Here is a 17,898-nt window from a genome sequence, read left to right as displayed (position 1 = left end):
GCAAAATAAACACAGCAAAAAAGATTTGACTTATATTATCCTTCACCAATTTAGAACAGCAGTATGTACACTATATACAGTGATAGGCATTAGTGCACTCCACGGTAAGCAAGGCAGAATAGAAACCAATAGAGAGCAGACCGTGCTTCAGCCAGCTCTAGAATGGGAATGACAAGGGCAGACAGGAGAGTGGTACCCACATAACCTCTGCGATTGCCAAAACCATCTTATTGGCTGGAACCTGGTTACTAGTTGAACGACGGGGCCCCATCGTCAACTCTCAGTCACCTGGTTCGCTGGTTGGGGGAGATAGCCTGTAAATGAGGGTGTGTACATGCGCCGAATAAAGGTTAAGTACTCTTTGCATGCCACACTCCATCTGGTGGTGTTACTCCATCTGGTGGTATTATTCCATCTGGTGGTGTTACTCCATCTGGTGGTGTTAATCCATCTGGTGGTGTTACTCCATCTGGTGGTATTACTCCATCTGGTGGTGTTACTCCATCTGGTGGTGTTACTCCATCTAGTGGTGTTACTCCATCTGGCAGTGTTACTCCATCTGGTGGTGTTACTCCATCTGGTGGTGTTGGTGTTACTCCATCTGGTGGTGTTACTCCATCTGGTGGTGTTACTCTATCTGGCGGTGTTACTCATCTGGCGGTGTTACTCCATCTGGTGGTGTTACTCCATCTGGTGGTGTTACTCTATCTGGCGGTGTTACTCCATCTGGCGGTGTTACTCCATCTGGTGGTATTACTTATCTTCCAGCATCCATCAGTTTTATTTTTTACTTCCTCTTCGGTTATTCTAACATTTTCCTGATCAACTCTGTGTTGGAGTACACTCCACTACGTTTAAAATATCTTTCTTGAAACACACACACAGAGGTCAGGTGTCTGTCGGCAAGTACCCTTGATAACTATTAAGTCCTACACAATGCACAACAGACAAAGTGTCTATCGACAAGTGCCTTTAAAAACTAGCAAATACTCAAAATACAGCGGGCCAAGTGTCTATCGACAAGTGCATTTAGCAGCTGGCTACTACACCATACACATCAGCACAAGTGTCTATCGAAAAGTGCCTTTGATAACTGGTAGCTAAACACACACACACACACACACACACACACACACAGAGGTCAAGTGTCTATTGGCAAGTACCCTTGATAACTGTTAAGTACTACACAATACACAACAAACCAAGTGCCTATCGACAAGTGCCTTTAAAAATTGGTAAATGCTAAACAATGCACATCAGACCAAAAGTACCTTTGATAACTGATAACTAAAAACACACACACACACATATGTACAGTCACATCAGGTGGAAAACAACAGACAAGGACCAAGTAATCAGGCTGAGGAAGGATGGAGGGGAGATAACAAAGAGTGACCGAGAAGTATCTGAGGAGCTCAATAAGAGATTAAAAGAAGTATTTACAGTGGAAACAGAAAGAACTCCACAAACCAGAGTGTTGGGTACACCATCACGTGCTGGACACAATACATAAAACAGAGGAGGAAATGAAGCAGCTGCTAAGTGAAATAGATACCTCAAAAGCGATAGGTCCGGACATCTCTCCGTGGGTAACTACCTGACGTATGGAAGACAGCAAATGTAGTCCCAATTTCTAAGAAAGAAGAGAGATGTGCAGTACTAAACTACAGACCAGTGTCACTGACATGTATGCAAAGTCATGGAGAAGATTATCAGGAGGAGAGTGGTGGAGCACCCGGAAAGGAATGAGCTTATTCCCGACAACCAGCACAGATTCAAGGAGGGAAAATCCCGTGTCACAAACTTACTGGAGTTCCGTGACAAGATGACGGGGGTAAGGCAAGAGACAGAGATAAGGGTGGGTAGATTGCATTTTCTTGGACTGTAAGAAGGCTTCTGAGACAGTTCCACACAAGAGATTAGTGAAAAGCTGGAGGACTAGGCAGGTACAACAAGGAAGGCACTGTAATGGATCATAGAATACCTGACAGGAAGACAACGAGTCATGGTGAGTGGGCGCCTGTGACGATGTTTCTGGTATATGTAAATGACATGACGGAAGGGATAGACTCGGAAGCGTCCCTGTTTGCTGATGATGTGAAGCTAATAAGGAGAATTCAGTCGGATAAGGATCAGGCAGGACTACAAAGGGGCCTAAACGGGCTGCAAACCTGGTCCAGCAGCTGGTTCCTAGAGTTTAACCCCACTAGGTGCAAAGTCATGAAGATTGGGGAAGGGCAAAGAAGACTGCAGACAGAGTACAGTCTAAGGGGCTAAAGACTACAAACCTCACTTAAGGAAAAGGATCTTGGGGTGAGTATAATACCGAGCACATCTCCTGAGGCATACATGAACCAAATAACTTCTGCAGCATATGGGCGCCTAGCAAACTTAAGAATAACATTCCGACACCTCAGTAAAGAAACCACTTTGGAGCCCACACCTAGCCAGGCACGTAAGGAAATTAGAAAAAGTGCAAAGGTTTGCAACGAGTCTAGTCCACGAGGAAAGGTTAAGGGAAATCGACCTGACGACACTTGAGGACAGGAGAGAGACAGAGGGGGGGCGGCATGATAATGACATGAAATATTGAGAGGAAATGACAGTGTGGACAGAGATAGGATGTTCCAGAAATGGGATACCACAACAAGGGGTCACAATTGGAAGTTGAATACTTTGATGAGTCACAGGGATGTTAAGAAGTATTTCTTTAGTCATAGAGTTGTCAGGAACTGGAATAGTCTGGAAAGTGATGTAGTGGAGGCAGGTAAAATACATAGCTTTAAGAGGAGGTATGATAAGGCACATGGAGCAGGGAGAGAATGAACCTAGTGGCGACCAGTGAAGAGGCGGGGCCAGGAGCTATGATTCGACCCCTGCAACCACAGATGAGTATACACACACACACACACATAACGGAAGGGATAGACTCAGAAGTGTCCTTGTTTGCAGATGATGTGAAGTTAATGAGAAGAATTAAATCGGACGAGGATCAGGCAGGACTACAAAGAGACCTGGACAGGCTACAAGCCTGGTCCAGTAACTGGCTCCTTGAGTTTAACCCTGCCAAATGCAAAGTCATGAAGATTGGGGAAGGGTAAAGAAGACCGCAGACACAATATAGTCTAGATGGCCAAAGACTGCAAACCTCACTCAAGAAAAAAGATCTGGGGGTAAGTATAACACCGAGCATATCTCCTGAGGTGCACATCAATCAGATAACTGCTGCAGCATACGGGCGTCTGGCAAACCTGCGGATAGCATTCCGATACCTCAGTAAGGAATCGTTCAAGACTCTATACCATTTACGTCAGGCCCATACTGGAGTATGCAGCACCAGTTTGGAATCCACACCTGGTCAAGCACGTCAAGAAATTAGAGAAAGTGCAAAGGTTTGCAACAAGATAGTCCCAGAGCTAAGGGGATTGTCCTACGAAGAAAGGTTGAGGGAAATAGGCCTGACGACACTGGAGGACAGGAGGGTCATGGGAGACATGATAACGACATATAAAATACTGAGCGGAATAGACAAGGTGGACAAAGACGGGATGTTCCAGAGAAGGGACACAGACACAAGAGGTCACAATTGGAAGTTGAAGACTCAGATGAATCAAAGGGATGTTAGGAAGTATTTCTTCAGTCATAGAGTAGTCAAGCCGTGGAATAGCCTAGAAAGTGACGTAGTGGAGGCGGGAACCATACATAGTTTTAAGGCGAGGTATGATAAAGCTCATGGAGCAGGGAGAGAGAGGACCTAGTAGCAATCAGTGAAGAGGTGGGGCCAGGAGCTATGAATCGACCCCTGCAACCACAAATAGGTGAGTACACACACACACACACACACACACACACACACACACACACACACACACACACACACACACACACACACATACACACACACACACATACACACACACACATACACACACACACACACACACACACACATATACACACACACACTCACACACACACACACACACACACACACACACACACACACACACACACACACACACACACACACACACACACACACACACATACACACACACAGAGTTTTATGATAAAGTAACAGAAGTAAGACACGAGAGAGAGGGGTGGGTTCATTGCATTTTCTTGGAATGCTAGGCCTTCGACACAGTTCCTCACAAGAGATTAGTTCAGATCCTCGAGGATCAGGCGCGTATAACAGGAAGGGCACTGCAATGGATGAGAATATCTGACAGGGAGGCAATAACGAGTCATGGTACGTGATGACGTATCACATTGGGCACCTGTGACGAGCGGGTTCCCACAGGGGTCGGTCCTAGGACCAGTGCTTTTTTTGGAATATGTGAATGACATGATGGAAGAGACTCAGAAGTGTCCCTGTTCGCAGATGATGTGAAGTTAATGAGGAGAATTAAATGAGATGAGGATGAGACAGGACTTCAAAGAGACCTGGACAGGCTGGACACCTTGTTCAGCAGCTGGCTTCTCGAATTTAACCCTGCCAAATGTAAAGTCATGAAGATCGGGGAAGGGCAAAGAATACCGCAGACAGAGTATAGGCTAGGTGGCCAAAGACTGCAGACCTCGCTTAAGGAGAAAGATCTTTGGGTGAGTATAACACCGAGCATGTCTCCGGAAGCACACATCAACCAGATAACTGCTGCAGCATATGGGCACCTGACAAACCTGAGAATAGCGTTCCAATACCTTGGTAAGGAATCGTTCAAGACACTGTACATCGTGTACGTCAGGCCCATACTGGAGTATGCAGCGCCTGTTTGGAACCCGCACTTGATCAAGCACGTCAAGAAATTAGAGAAAGTGCAAAGGTTTGCGACAAGGTTAGTTCCAGAGCTAAGGGGAATGTCTTACTAAGAAAGTTTAAGGGAAATCGGCCTGACGACACTGGAGGACAGAAGGGTCAGGGGATACATGATAACGACATACAAAATACTGCTTGGAATAGATAAGGTGGACAGAGACAGGATGTTCCAGAGAGGGGACACAGAAACAAGGGGTCACAATTGGAAGCTGAAGACTCAGACAAGTCACAGGGATGTTAGTAAGTATTTCTTCAGTCATAGGGTCGTGAAGAAGTGGAATAGCCTAGCAAGTGACATAGTGGAGGCAGGAACCATACATAGCTTTAAGACGAGGTATGACAAAGCTCAGGAAGCAGAGAGAGGATCTACTAGAGATCAGTGAAGAGACAGGGCCAGGAGCTGAGTCTCAACCCATGCAACCACAATTAGGTGAGCACACACACACACACACACACACATTCACATTCCCTCAACTTCAGTAATTTTCCTGGCGTCACTTATTCTTTGTATTTTCTCTTAACGTTTAGTTTGCTCAACAAACTTGAATAAAATATTTGGTTGTACTTTAATCTTTTAGAAGTTCCTTCATCTTTCTTGACAAACCTGGGAATGTATGGTGTTGAACTTATGGTGAGTAAATACTGACACTCACAGGCCAGTGTGTTAACCACTGGGCCAGTGTGTTAACCACTGGGCGATTGTATTAACCACTGGGCCAGTGTGTTAACCACTGGGCCAGTGTGTTAACCACTGGGCTAGTGTGTTAACCACTGGGCCAGTGTGTTAACCACTGGGCCAGTGTGTTAACCACTGGGCCAGTGTGTTAACCACTGGGCGATTGTATTAACCACTGGGCCAGTGTGTTAACCACTGGGCCAGTGTGTTAACCACTGGGCCAGTGTAATAACCACTGGGCCAGTGTGTTAACCACTGGGCCAGTGTAATAACCACTGGGGCAGTGTGTTAACCACTGGGCCAGTGTAATAACCACTGGGGCAGTGTGTTAACCACTGGGCCAGTGTGTTAACCACTAGGCCAGTGTAATAACCACTGGGCCAGTGTGTTAACCACTGGGCCAGTGTATTAACCACTGGGCCAGTGTGTTAACCACTGGGCTAGTGTGTTAACCACTGGGCCAGTGTGTTAACCACTGGGCCAGTGTGTTAACCACTGGGCCAGTGTGTTAACCACTGGGCGAGTGTGTTAACCACTGGGCCAGTGTGTTAACCACTGGGCCAGTGTATTAACCACTGGGCCAGTGTGTTAACCACTGGGCCAGTGTGTTAACCACTGGGCCAGTGTGTTAACCACTGGGCCAGTGTGTTAACCACTGGGCCAGTGTGTTAACCACTAGGCCAGTGGTTAACACACTGGCCTGTGAGTTTAAGACTCACTTACCATAGGTTCAAACCCTCACCCGTTCCCTGATTTGTTTACAGTCGTGTTATAACATTCTCTCCGTAAATTTGCATATTCATGTCTGGTCTCCTCGAGTCTCTGAAAGTTCCTTCAATGACGTCATTCCTGTCTTAAGTTTTTTTCTTATATATCTGGATATATCTGGAGAGAGTTTCGGGGGTCAACGCCCCCGCGGCCCGGTCTGTGACCAGGCCTCCTGGTGGATCAGCGCCTGATCAACCAGGCTGTTGCTGCTGGCTGCACGCAAACCAACGTACGAGCCACAGCCCGGCTGATCAGGAACTGACTTTAGGTGCTTGTCCAGTGCCAGCTTGAAGACTGCCAGGGGTCTGTTGGTAATCCCCCTTATGTGTGCTGGGAGGCAGTTGAACAGTCTCGGGCCCCTGACACTTATTGTATGGTCTCTTAACGTGCTAGTGACACCCCTGCTTTTCATTGGGGGGATGGTGCATCGTCTGCCAAGTCTTTTGCTTTCGTAGTGAGTGATTTTCGTGTGCAAGTTCGGTACTAGTCCCTCTAGGATTTTCCAGGTGTATATAATCATGTATCTCTCCCTCCTGCGTTCCAGGGAATACAGGTTTAGAAACCTCAAGCGCTCCCAGTAATTGAGGTGTTTTATCTCCGTTATGCGCGCCGTGAAAGTTCTCTGTACATTTTCTAGGTCGGCAATTTCACCTGCCTTGAAAGGTGCTGTTAGAGTGCAGCAATATTCCAGCCTAGATAGAACAAGTGACCTGAAGAGTGTCATCATGGGCTTGGCCTCCCTAGTTTTGAAGGTTCTCATTATCCATCCTGTCATTTTTCTAGCAGATGCGATTGATACAATGTTATGGTCCTTGAAGGTGAGATCCTCCGACATAATCACTCCCAGGTCTTTGACGTTGGTGTTTCGCTCTATTTTGTGGCCAGAATTTGTTTTGTACTCTGATGAAGATTTAATTTCCTCATGTTTACCATATCTGAGTAATTGAAATTTCTCATCGTTGAACTTCATATTGTTTTCTGCAGCCCACTGAAAGATTTGGTTGATGTCCGCCTGGAGCCTTGCAGTGTCTGCAATGGAAGACACTGTCATGCAGATTCGGGTGTCATCTGCAAAGGAAGACACGGTGCTGTGGCTGACATCCTTGTCTATGTCGGATATGAGGATGAGGAACAAGATGGGAGCTAGTACTGTGCCTTGTGGAACAGAGCTTTTCACCGTAGCTGCCTCGGACTTTACTCTGTTGACGACTACTCTCTGTGTTCTGTTAGTGAGGAAATTATAGATCCATCGACCGACTTTTCCTGTTATTCCTTTAGTGCGCATTTTGTGCGCTATTACGCCATGGTCACACTTGTCGAAGGCTTTTGCAAAGTCTGTATATATTACATCTGCATTCTTTTTGTCTTCTAGTGCATTTAGGACCTTGTCGTAGTGATCCAGTAGTTGAGACAGACAGGAGCGACCTGTTCTAAACCCATGTTGCCCTGGGTTGTGTAACTGATGGGTTTCTAGATGGGTGGTGATCTTGCTTCTTAGGACCCTTTCAAAGATTTTTATGATATGGGATGTTAGTGCTATTGGTCTGTAGTTCTTTGCTGTTGCTTTACTGCCCCCTTTGTGGAGTGGGGCTATGTCTGTTGTTTTTAGTAACTGAGGGACGACCCCCGTGTCCATGCTCCCTCTCCATAGGATGGAAAAGGCTCGTGATAGGGGCTTCTTGCAGTTCTTGATGAACACAGAGTTCCATGAGTCTGGCCCTGGAGCAGAGTGCATGGGCATGTCATTTATCGCCTGTTCGAAGTCATTTGGCGTCAGGATAACATCGGATAGGCTTGTGTTAATCAAATTTTGTGGCTCTCTCATAAAAAATTCATTTTGATCTTCGACTCTCAGTCTGGTTAGCGGCTTGCTAAAAACTGAGTCATATTGGGACTTGAGTAGCTCACTCATTTCCTTGCTGTCATCTGTGTAGGACCCATCTTGTTTAAGTAGGGGCCCAATACTGGACGTTGTTCTCGATTTTGATTTGGCATAGGAGAAGAAATACTTTGGGTTTCTTTCGATTTCATTTATGGCTTTTAGTTCTTCCCGCGATTCCTGACTCCTAAAGGATTCTTTTAGCTTAAGTTCGATGCTTGCTATTTCTCTGACCAGTGTCTCCCTGCGCATTTCAGATATATTGACCTCTTTTAGCCGCTCTGTTATTCTTTTCCGTCGCCTGTAAAGGGAGCGCCTGTCTCTTTCTATTTTACATCTACTCCTCCTTTTTCTTAGAGGAATAAGCCTTGTGCATACATCGAGTGCCACCGAGTTAATCTGTTCTAGGCATAAGTTTGGGTCTGTGTTGCTTAGTATATCTTCCCAACTTATATCGATTAGGACTTGGTTTACTTGGTCCCACTTTATGTTTTTGTTATTGAAGTTGAATTTGGTGAATGCTCCCTCGTGACTAGTCTCATTTTGTCGGTCTGGGGCTCCACGCATACATGTCTGAACCTCAATTATGTTGTGATCTGAGTATATTGTTTTTGATATTGTGACATTTCTTATCAGATCATCATTGTTAGTGAAGATGAGGTCTAGTGTATTCTCCAGTCTAGTAGGCTCTATTATTTGCTGGTTTAAATTGAATTTTGTGCAGAGATTTAAAAGCTCGTGTGAGTGTGAGTTTTCATCAGAGCTGCCTCCTGGTGTTATTACTGCAACAATATTATTTGCTATATTCCTCCATTTTAGGTGCCTTAAGTTGAAATCCCCCAGGAGCAAGATGTTGGGTGCAGGAGCTGGAAGATTTTCCAGACAGTGGTCAATTTTTAACAGCTGTTCCTGGAATTGCTGGGATGTTGCATCCGGAGGCTTGTAGACTACCACAATGACTAGGTTTTGGTTCTCGACCTTTACTGCTAAAACTTCCACTACGTCATTTGAGGCATTAAGCAGTTCTGTGCAAACAAGTGACTCTGCAATGTACAGGCCAACCCCCCCCTTTTGCCTGTTCACTCTGTCACATCTGTATAGGTTGTAACCTGGGATCCATATTTCGTTGTCCAAGTGATCCTTTATGTGGGTCTCAGTGAAAGCCGCGAACATTGCCTTTGCCTCTGCAAGCAGTCCACGGATGAAAGGTATTTTGTTGTTTGTTGCTGGTTTTAGACCCTGTATATTTGCAAAGAAGAATGTTATCGGACTGGTGGTATTGTTGGTACTGGGGGGGGATTTTTTTTCCGGCATTAGTATCTTCCATTAAACTTGTATGTATTATTTCTTCTTGTTGTTTTGTCTTATATCAGTTAATTCCAGTTTTATACACGACTCTCTGGATAAGTTATGTCACTCACTTGTTATATACTTTCTTGCACATATTCTTAACGATTTTCTCGAAAATACTTTTTTTTTTTTTTTTTTTTTAGTTTTTTCAGATGCCTTTTTTAATGTTTCTCGAAAGTACTTTTTTTTTTTTAATACTTTTTTTTTAATGTTTCTCGAAAATATTTTTTTTAAAGTTAATTAAATACCTTTTTTAATGTTTCTCGAAAATACTTTTTTTATGTTTTTCAAATACCTTTTTTTTTTATATTTCTCGAAAATATTTTTTTTAAGTTTCTCGAAAATACTTTTTTTTTTTTAAGTTTCTGGAAAATGTACTTATTTGCAATATTTATCGAAAAAAATCTTTAAAGTTTCTTAAAAAATGCTGTTTTTTTTTTTTTTTTTTAATTTTCAAAAGTACCTTTTTTTTAATATCTCGAAAATACGGTTTTTTTTTTAATTTCTCATAAATATTTTTTTTTAATTTCTGAGAAATAATGTATAAATCCTTATATTTTCATTGCCTTGCTTCTATTTACATTACCTGGAGAGAGTTCCGGGGGTCAACGCCCCCGCGGCCCGGTCTCCCATCATCAGAGCAGGTCGCTCCTGCCTTTCGCATCTGCTTGACCACTATGATATGGTCCTAGATGCACTGGAAAACAAACAGAATGCGGATGTAGTATACACAGACTTTGCAAGAGCCTTTGACAAGTGTGACCATGGTGTAATAGCACACAAAATGCGTGCTAAAGGGATAACCGGCAAAGTAGGCAGATGGATCTTCAACTTTCTAACCAATCGCACACAAAGAGTAGTGGTAAACAGAGTTAAATCAGATGCTGCCATAGTGAAGAGCTCTGTCCCACAAGGCACAGTACTTGCACCTATCCTGTTCCTTATTCTCATATCAGACATAGAGATGTAAACCACAGCACTGTATCATCTTGTGCAGACGATACTAGGATCTGCATGAGAGTGTCATCCATTGAGGACACGGCAAAGCTCCAAGAAGATATAAACCAAGTTTTCCAATGGGCAACAGAGAACAATATGATGTTCAATGAAGACAAATTCCGTTATGGAAAACTGGAGGAAATAATAACTAGAACTGAGTATACTACAAACTCCAATCACACAATAGAGAGGAAAAGTAATGTGAAGGACCTGGGTGTGGTAATGTCCGAAGACCTCACCTTCAAGGACCACAACAATGCCACTATCACATCTGCTAGGAAACTGATAGGATGGATAATGAGAACATTCAAGACAAGAGATGCTAAGCCAATGATGATCCTTTTTAAATCACTAATTCTTTCTAGGCTGGAATATTGCTGTACATTAACATCCCCATTCAAGGCAGGTGATATTGCAGAGCTAGAGAATGTACAGAGAACCTTTACTGCACGTATAAGTTCCATCAAACACCTTAACTACTGGGAGCGCCTGGAAGCACTTGACTTGTACTCACTAGAGCGTAGGCGAGAGAGAGATATCGTAATCTACACCTGGAAGATTCTGGAGGGACTGGTCCCTAATATGCACACATCAGTCACTCCATACGAAAGCAAAAGACTTGGCAGGCGATGCAACATACCCCCAGTGAAAAGTAGGGGCGTCACTGGTACACTAAGAGAAAACACAATAAGTGTCTGGGGCCCAAGACTGTTCAGCAGCCTCCCACCAGCAATAAGGGGCATTACGGGAAGACCCCTGGTTGTCTTCAAGAGGGAGCTGGACAGATACCTAAAGACGGTGCCGGATCAGCCGGGCTGTGGTTCGTACGTTGGATTACGTGCGGCCAGCAGTAACAGCCTCGTTGATCAGGCCCTGATCCACCGGGAGGCCTGGTTGTGGACCGGGCCGCGGGGACGTTGATCCCCGGAATGCCCTCCAGGTAGACTCCAGGTATGTCGTATTTAACAGCTAAATTTATTTCCATTAATATCATGTTCACTCTTTCGAAGTTAATTTCGATAGTTTTATGTTAAATTTTGACTTTTCATTTACATAATGACAGGTAAAAAAAGTCCATTAAGGAATTTAATTGAACATTTAAATACACTTTCAGCCTCATAGGCTGCCCATTTTATTTGTATATGGTCAAAATATATAATATTTTTTTTTCCTTTTGGCAGCCACTTATTATCACTAGTATCTTTGTTTGATTCATTATTTGCTTTCTCTCTTTCTCTCTCTCTCTCTCTCTCTCTCTCTCTCTCTCTCTCTCTCTCTCTCTCTCTCTCTCTCTCTCTCTCTCTCTCTCTCTCTCTCTCTCTCTCTCCCTCTCTTACTCTCTGCCTTTCTGCTTTATTCATCTCTCCTTCTCTTTTCTTCCTTCTATATCTTCACTTTTCTTCTAGTTGTCTTTATGGCCTCAACCATTTATATTCATTAAATACTTTTTCCCTTTCCTTCTCTCTCTCTCTCTCTCTCTCTTTCAATAATTATTAAATGATGGTTGTATACATTATATTACTAAGAGTTTCTTACATATTTTTCTTACTTTTATAACCAATTTTTTTATTTTGTCATTGATTTTAGTTTTCGTAACTTGAGTCGTTTATTTTTCCAATATTACCAATGCTCCTCCTCCTCTCTACTCTGTCTCTTCTTTACTCTCAGTAATTTCCGGCGATACGTTTCGGAATAAAGATACCTAACTCTTGCAAATGTTTCTTTAATTCCTAAACGCACTGGAGTATCTGCCTTTAATTCCTAAATGCACTGGAGTATCTGCCTTTAATTCCTAAATGCACTGGAGTGTCTGCCTTTAATTCCTAAATTCACTGGAGTATCTACCTTTAATTCCTAAATACACTGGAGTATCTGCCTTTAATTCCTAAATTCACTGGAGTATCTGCCTTTAATTCCTAAATTCACTGGAGTATCTGCCTTTAATTCCTAAATGCACTGGAGTATTTGCCTTTAATTCTTTTATGCACTGGAGTACCTGTCTTTCATCCTTGCTTGTTCTTCTGATTTCTGGACAAATCTCTGGTGTGGTACTGTGTCTGATGTTTTACAGCCCAAGAAAATTCAGTCCTCCCAATCCAGTTTTGTTTTTATCTTCGGGACTGTCATAGAATTCCAGTAGATTCTAGTCTGTAATTCAGGCCCTTTTGTTTTTCTTCATTTTTTTTATTAACTGGAACTAGATTTACCTTTTCTCAATTTTCTGGCAGTTGACGTAGGTGGAGTGACCCGTTGAACACGTTTGCTTTTGGATCATGTAATTATTTGTCTTTTCTCTCAACTTGGCCCATGGTTATATGTTATCTGGTCACATTGTGTTTACTACATCCAGCTCATGTTCAGTACCTGCAGTTTTGAGTACAGTACTCTACCTGTGAAGACTTCTTAGAAGATTTTTCTAAGCACTTCACATACTTTTCTGTCATTCTCCGTCAGTGCTCCTTCTTCACTTCCTCGTTCACCTCCTCCTTCACTTGCTCCTTCACAGTCATTTATTTTTTTCTTGGATGGCTATGGGTACCTTTAGTTCTGTTTTGTCCAAGGCCAGTTTTGTGTGTGTGTGTACTCACCTAGTTGTATTCACCTACTTGTGATTGCAGGGGTCGAGTAACAGCTCCTGGCCCCACCTCTTCACTGGTCGCTACTATGTAGGTCACTCTTCCTGCTCCATGAGCTTTATCATACCTCTTCTTAAAGATTTGTATGGATCCTGCCTCCACTACATTACTTGCCAAACTATTCCACTTCCTGACAACTCTGTGACTGAGGAAATACTTCCAAACATCCCTGTGATTCATCTGAGTCTTCAACTTCCAACTGTGACCCTTTGTTGCTGTGTCCCATCTCTGGAACATCCTGTCTCTGTTCACCTTGTCGATTCCTCTCAGTATTTTATATGTCATCATTTCCCCCCCCCCTCTCTCCCCTGTCTTCCAGTGTCGTCAGGTCGATTTCCTGTAACCTCTCCTGGGTGTGGGTTCCAAACTGGTGCTGCATACTCCATTATGGGACTAATGTACACAGTGTACAGGGTCCTTATTAGGATGTCGGAATGCTGTTCTTAGGTTTGCTAGATGCCCGTATGCTGCAGCAGTTATTTAGATGATGTGCGCCTCAGGAGATGTGCCTGGTGTTATACTCACCCCAAGATCCTTTTCTTAGAGTGAGGTTTGTAGTCTCTGGCCCCCTAGACTGTACTCCATCTGCGATTTTCTTTAAGCTTCCCCAGTCTTCATGACTTTGCACTTGGTGGGGTTGAACTCCAGGAGCCAGTTGCTGGACCAGGCCTGCAACCTGTCCAGATACATTTGTACTTCTGCCTGGTCCTCGTCCAATTGAATTCTTCGCATCAACTTCACATCATCTGCAAATAGGGACACTTCGGAGTCTATTCCTTCCGTCATGTCGTTCACAAATACCAGAAACAGCACCGGTCCTAAAACTGACCCCTGTGGAATCCCGCTTGTTACAGGCGCCCACTCTGACACCTCGCCACGTACCATGACTCGCTGTTGTCTTCCTGACAGGTATTCCCTGATCCATTGTAATGCCTTCCCTCTTATCCCTACTTGGTCTTGCAGCTTTTGCACTAATCTCTTGTGTGGAACTGTGTCAGACGTCTTCTTACAGTCCAAGAAAATGCAATCTACCCACCCCTCTCTCTCTTGTCTTACTGCTGTCACCCTGTCATAAAACTCCGGTAGCTTTGTGACACAGGATTTCCCATCCCTGAACCCGTGCTGGCTGTCTTTGTTAAGCTTGTTCCTTTCTAGGCGCTCCATCACTCTTCTCCTGATAATCCTCTCCATGACTTTGCATACATGTAGTGACACTGGTCTGTAGTTTGAAAAAACTGGGACTATTTGCTGTCTTCCATACCTCAGGTAGTCGCCCTGTTTCGATAGATGTGTTGAAGATTGTTGTTAGTGGTACACAAGGTGCCTCTGCTCCCTCTCTGTGGACCCATGGGGAGATGTTATCTGGCCCCATCGCCTTTGAGGTATCTAGCTCTCTTAGCAGCGTTTTCACTTCTTCCTCGGTTGTGTGTATTATGTCCAACATTTGATGGTGTACCCCTCCTCTGTGTCTTTCTGGAGTTCCTTCTGTCTCCTCTGTGAACACTTCTTTGAATCTCATGGTGTTCTCCTCACATACTTCACGGTCGTTTCTTGTGATCTCCCCTCCTTCCTTCCTCAGCCTGATTACGTGGTCCTTGACTGTTGTTTTCCTGAACAGCTTCGGGTCAGAGTTGGCTTTCGTTACTATCTCATTTTGGTATTGTCGTTGGGCCTCCCTTCTTGTGCATATTCATTTCTGACTCTACGATTACTCTCCTTATTCTCCTGGGTCCTTCTATACTTCTTCCATTATCTAGCACACTTGGTTTTGGCCTCCCTACACCTTTGGGTGAACCACGGGCTCATCCTGGCTTTCTCGTTAGTTCTGTTACCCTTGGGTACAAACCTCTCCTCAGCTTCCTTGCATATTGTTGTCACATATTCCATCATCTCGTTTACTGACTTCCCTGCCAGTTCTCTGTCCCACTGAACCCCGTGTAGGAAATTCTTCATGCCTGCGTAGTCCCCTTTCTTGTAGTTTGGTGTGTGTGTGTGTATTCACCTGTTTATGGGTGCAGGGATCGAGTCGCAGCTCCTCAACATATGTAAATGGTTGCCAAAATCGGCTCATAATCTCGCTAAAATATAAAATTGAAATATTACACATATACTCTTGTGCTACCGTCCACAGGATGGATATGGGGTACACAATAAACTAGCCACTTCGGTGGCAAAATCTAATCCACGTCTCTAAGGGCTAGTGAAGTTTGATAAACAAAACTTAAATAATAACTACTGTTAACCAAGGCTGATGGTCGTTAAACGTCACTTAATGGACGTATGACAAGGGAAAGGTTTTTTTTTTTTTTGACTGGGCTCTTTCCTCCGGCACTGCTAATTAAGTCTGTCAGCGGCTGTCGTGGGAAGTGTCAGTTGTTGTTTGCAGTGAGTGTTGATTGCTGTGTCCCAGACCCTCAACGATTTTGATAGGCTTTGAGTGATTGACGTCAGAGTGGGTGTGCTGCCGGTGTTTTAGTCGTCATTGTACATGACAGGTGTAAGAATGAGACACTTGTGTAACATTTGGGAATCTTTAGTGAGTAAACGTTTCGCCAGCCAGTGGCTTCTTCAGTCTGTTTTAGAGAAGAAAGGTAGAAGAAGAAGAATTTGGGGTAATCAGTCCCTCAGCCTGGAGTCGATATGTTCATTCCATCAATCTGAAGTTGAGAGACTGATTACCTCAAACTCCTCCTGTTCTTCCACCGTTCTTCTTTGTATTAGACTGATGAAGCCACTGGCTGGTGAAACGTTTCCTCAATAAAGATTCCAGATGTTTCACAATTGTCTCATTCTTCAACTTGTCGGTTTTCTAAACTATCCCATGACAAGTGTAACCTAACACTAGCTTTGTCAGATAATGACCCGTGGATACTCTCACTGTACACTAGACTACCTCAGCTGGGTGTTCAACCTAATTTAAAAAACAAATGATCACAGTGCTGCGGCAGGATATGACGTACAAATGTACACCGTCGCCGTTAACGCCACTCACTGTGTACTTGTTGACTGGATGTCTCGTCAGCGTTAATGTATCAATAATAAAGATAGACACACTAAAGATGGTTTATGAATAAATGATTTTGTTATTGTCTTTATTTTAATTTTTTCTCCTTTGGTTCCGGGCTTACGGGACAACCCTCTGCATGACGCCAGCGATACGTGGAGAGCTGTTGCTGGCAGTGCTGTGTTGCAGATGGATACATTGCTGGTGTTGATTGACGCAATAAACACGTTTGACCGTGCATTAGTGGCGATTAAAGTTATAGGCTTGATTGGACACATTATAGCTCACGCGGATTGACGTTATGATCAGCCTTTGACGTGTTATTGGTTGTTGTGAGCGATACTGTAGAGAGCCTCGTAGCCGAGCCTCTGAACTGACCGAGACTGATGCCCTGACGTATTTACACATTGCACCGGTCATAAGGCTTAACATCACACACACGTTATATGTGATATCGACCGTAGTGATTGCCTCATAAACAGGTTTTGGGGATGGTATTGATGTCTGTGCTCGGGATACTGAAGTCTCTCGTTTGAGTTTTTATATTCCCCCTTTGATCTTGTAGGTGCGTTTATTAGTCACATAAATATGTGAGTTCTGATATAGTACGTACTTCACCTCTGGAGACGAGAACTGCAGTGCTTGCACTCTGAAGGATGGGTTGGGGATGTTGTGGTTCTGCAAGTGGCAAGTGCAGTGCTTGCACTCTGTAGGATGGGTTGGGGATGTTGTGGTTCTGGAAGTGGCAAGTGCAGTGCTTGCACTCTGAAGGATGGGTTGGGGATGTTGTGGTTCTGGAAGTGGGAAGTGCAGTGTTTGCACTCTGAAGGATGGGTTGGGGATGTTGTGGTTCTGGAAGTGGGAAGTGCAGTGCTTGCACTCTGAAGGATGGGTTGGGGATGTTGTGGTTCTGGAAGTGGGAAGTGCAGTGCTTGCACTCTGTAGGATGGGTTGGGGATGTTGTGGTTCTGGAAGTGGGAAGTGCAGTGTTTGCACTCTGAAGGATGGGTTGGGGATGTTGTGGTTCTGGAAGTGGGAAGTGCAGTGCTTGCACTCTGTAGGTTGGGTTGGGGATGTTGTGGTTCTGGAAGTGGGAAGTGCAGTGCTTGCACTCTGAAGGATGGGTTGGGGATGTTGTGGTTCTGGAAGTGGGAAGTGCAGTGCTTGCACTCTGTAGGTTGGGTTGGGGATGTTGTGGTTCTGGAAGTGGGAAGTGCAGTGCTTGCACTCTGTAGGTTGGGTTGGGGATGTTGTGGTTCTGGAAGTGGGAAGTGCAGTGCTTGCACTCTTGTAGGATGGGTTGGGGATGTTGTGGTTCTGGAAGTGGCAAGTGCAGTGTTTGCACTCTGAAGGATGGGTTGAGGATGTTGGGGTTCTGGAAGTGGCAAGTGCAGTGTTTGCACTCTGAAGGATGGGTTGAGGATGTTGGGGTTCTGGAAGTGGCAAGTGCAGTGCTTGCACTTTGAAGGATGGGTTGGGGATGTTGTGGTTCTGGAAGTGGGAAGTGCAGTGCTTGCACTCTTGTAGGATGGGTTGGGGATGTTGTGGTTCTGGAAGTGGGAAGTGCAGTGCTTGCACTCTGTAGGTTGGGTTGGGGATGTTGTGGTTCTGGAAGTGGGACATACAGTGTCTGCACTCAGGGTTAACGATAAAGTTAGTTAAATTAGTGGGCTTCTTTCAGAAGCGAATGACATGTTTAGAGGATTTACAGAAACACACACAAGGAATGTTTTGGACGGAGAGATAAAAAACTATAACATGTATAGA

At 44.3% G+C, this 17,898-nt stretch overlaps 1 protein-coding gene across 10 annotated transcripts in view; it reads left to right on the top strand.

The window, feature by feature from the left end:
* The window catches only part of LOC128699669 (serine-rich adhesin for platelets-like), a 1,564,428-nt gene that overhangs the window by 1,266,382 nt on the left and 280,148 nt on the right, over positions 1-17,898 (top strand). The gene's annotated exons all lie outside the window — the stretch shown is intronic.

This window comes from Cherax quadricarinatus, chromosome 67, assembly GCF_038502225.1.
Source record: "Cherax quadricarinatus isolate ZL_2023a chromosome 67, ASM3850222v1, whole genome shotgun sequence".
Lineage (NCBI taxonomy): Eukaryota > Metazoa > Arthropoda > Malacostraca > Decapoda > Parastacidae > Cherax > Cherax quadricarinatus.
The sequence above is the reverse complement of the archived record's forward strand: the minus strand, read 5'-3'. Positions and strand labels throughout refer to the sequence as shown.